This window comes from Crocodylus porosus, unplaced genomic scaffold (genome assembly GCF_001723895.1).
Source record: "Crocodylus porosus isolate Cpor-Errol unplaced genomic scaffold, CroPor_comp1, whole genome shotgun sequence".
Taxonomy (NCBI): Eukaryota; Metazoa; Chordata; order Crocodylia; family Crocodylidae; genus Crocodylus; species Crocodylus porosus.
The window spans coordinates 72,404,553-72,407,774 of NW_017728948.1; positions in this window are offsets into that span (position 1 = coordinate 72,404,553).

Below are 3,222 nucleotides of genomic sequence, written 5' to 3' on the forward strand. Positions count from 1 at the left end.
GTTGCAGAGCCTTGTAGGTTGAGAATACTAGTTTGTTGATGCTGGTAGTGCCAGTTGCCCAGAGTATTTGACTTGTATGTCCAAGGGTAACAGTTATGGATTCGTTGGGGCTAATACTGTGGAGGATTGTAGTTGAGGTGGCCTTTAAGAGTTCTTGTAACTTATTATATTCGTGGATGGGGTCCCATATACTTTGGGTGTTAGCTTTAGTGCGTAGTTGCTGATGTAGGCATGCAATGACTTCTAAACAACTTGTTGGAACATGAGCTCTATGCCAGTTTATTTAGCCCAGAAGTTGTTGAATTTCTTTTCTAGTTGGCGTAGTACCTTTGACCCAGGGGATGGTTGGAGTTGTGTGCGTTGTTGCTTTGCGAGTTTCATGATCAAATACTTCACCAAGGAAGGAAATGTGTGGCTTTGCTGTGAGTTGAGATTTTTGCATGTTTACAGTCCATCCATGGGCTTGCAAGTGATGTATTAGTTTTTCTGTAGTTTGGGTTACTGCTTCTGGTGTCCTGCCCATGATGGCGATGTCGTCTACATAACTCCAGATTTGGACATCACTAGGTGTAGTGAAGGTCTCAAGGGTGCTGTTGATGGCTGCTGTGGCTACCGCTGGTGAATTGCAGTATCCTTGGGGGCAGACGTTCCATTTGAACATTTGTCCATTTACACACATGTTGAGTATTCCGACGTCATCAATGATGGGGATGGAGAAGAACACGTTTTTGAGATCTAGGGTACTTCCAAACCAGGGAGTCGCCTGATAGTCTATCATCTCACTTAGAGTCTGTGGTAGTGTCTTGGGGCTAGGCTGTGATAAAGGTTCTACTTGCTTGTTGGCGCGGCAGTAGTCAACTACGAGTCGGGCTTGATTAATGTCTCCAGGTTTCACAATACCTCACGCGGGCGACAAAAACTTAGCATGTGAAATTTTAGAAATGTGGCCTGCCGATTGCAATTCACTAAGAAGCTTTTGAAGTGAGCTTTGGAGATGTGCTTTTGTAGGGATTGGCGTATAACGCCACGACAGATGGTTGGTGATTTTTGGCGTATGTGGCATGATGCTTGGTTCCTTGTAAGAGATCATTGAAAATGCTTGTAGGTGAAGCTTAAGAATTTCTGGAATACCGAGTAGATTGACATCTCCTATTGCGGCGCTGAATGGTTTTCCTGTCGAATGGTGTACACAGTGGGCTGCGGAGATGCTGGCGGTGGAGTTTAGACCTTGTACTTGAATCTTGCTACTGAGTGAAACATGGGGCGTTGACGGCTGAATGGCAGAAATTTGTGCACCTGTGCACCTGTGTCCTGTGTCCATTAGGAATTTGATTTCTTTGGCTTTAGTGGGTGAAGATGGGTCTCTGATAGGTAAGGTGACATAGGGACGTGGATCCCGGAATTGCTGAGGGTTGCCACCGAAGCTTACCACCTCGGCGGCTGCTACTCATTTTTTGGCTTCGGTTGGCGGTTGCCATCCAAGCTTGATGGCAAGGGTTAACTGTTCCTCTTCCGAGATTTTCCGTAGGGTGGCCTTGTCGAGTCCAGATTGTCCTAATAAAAATCCAAATCTTGCTTGCTCTAGAGGTGTTAGGGTGGGTGGTCCTTGGGCCTGTAGTGGCTGTTGTGCGTCAGGTGGTGTCTATTGTTTTTGGGTTATAAGGACTTGAGAGTTTGCATTTGTGGGAGGAACTTTGACTGGGAACATTTGATGATCAGACTCCCGATCTGATGGGGATGCCATTGTAGGCTTAACACGGTACTACATGGTTTTCCTACTAAGGCGAGCGTTACGAGGCATGCTGCTTGTCCGAATACCATTCCATACACTTGGTATGCTTCTTCTACTCCCCCAAGTGTGATGGGTACTTTGCTGGGATCTAGTAAATGTTTATGTGGCCGGTTATCATCTTCTTTTTCGATTCTGACTCCATCTATGGGATTCTTCTTTGGATTCCATTGTAAGAATGAGCACCCAACTATTGCATAAATGAGCTGTAGTGCTCGTGGCCTTCTAAGGTTGCTTGCATCTCCTTCATGTGCTCTATAAGCGCAACGTAAAATTCCTCCTGCAGCTAATGAGGCAGGGCACAACAGGGGTAGTTCATCTTGATCGTCAATTAGAGTTGTGTCGACGCATGTTCCCCCACTCCATGTTGACGGTCGTATTAGGTAGTGCGCTTCCGCTTTATCAAGAGTCTCTGCCCCATGCTCTAGGACTAAACGGCCAAGCCAAGTAATGGATGTCTCGCCTAATCGTATACTAGTGTCAACATAAAGTTCTCTAAGCTCACTGCGGTTTCGTGTCCGGAAGACAACAACAGTTTTCTCAAATTTTTCAATTGTTTTCTCGTCGTTTTCTCCTTCCCCCTCTTGCTCTTCTGTAGTGATTTTGCGGGTGGTGATGGGTAAAACATTTGATGGCGGAGTTGCTGGCGGCAATGATGGATAAATTGCCGATGGCGGTGTGGTGACGACAGCTGGAGGGTTGGGCTCCGTGGTGGTGACGGTAGCTGGAGGGTTGGGCTCCGAATAAGGGGGTGGTTCTTTTTCTTTGCACACAGTGGGTGTGTATTCCAGAGCGGTTGGGAGGCGGCATGAATGTGGCTCTGCCTCCTTTAAGTACTTGGGGCTCTCTTCCGGGTTGGTTAGTATGCCAGATGCCTTCGCTGCTGCTAGTTCTGTGGCACTGCGGCATGCTGTGTGGAGCTGTGACTCTAAGTTTCCTATAGCTCCTATGGCATTTATGAAGTGCCGCAATAAAATTTCTACCGCTTTACTGGGTCTAAGTTCAGCTTTACTAAAGGATCTTTTCTTAGTTCCCCTCTCAGCTTCTAGTTCGCGGCGGCAGCGAACTAGACTATCATAAGCTTTTCCAGTTTCAGATATTTGTTGGGGATTGACTTGGCCAGAGGTTTGTCTTCCTATGGCATTATGAAGGAGCCCTAAGATGGAGGCCTGTTCATCGCTGGCCGGTGACACATCTCCTTTAGAAGGAAGAATGCCTGCAAGGGCTCCATTTCCCCCTGCGTTTACTGGGGAGAACATGACTTTGGGGGTGGCCATTACACACCCCAGGGCAGCAGCAGCTAGCGAGCATGTCCAGATTTTACTCTCTGGCCCGTTCACCCAAATGCAACCGGAGATGTGTGTTTCGGGATCGCTATTGCCTGCCACATGGTAGGCGAGATGATTCCAGAGATCATCAGAGGTCTGTGGGGG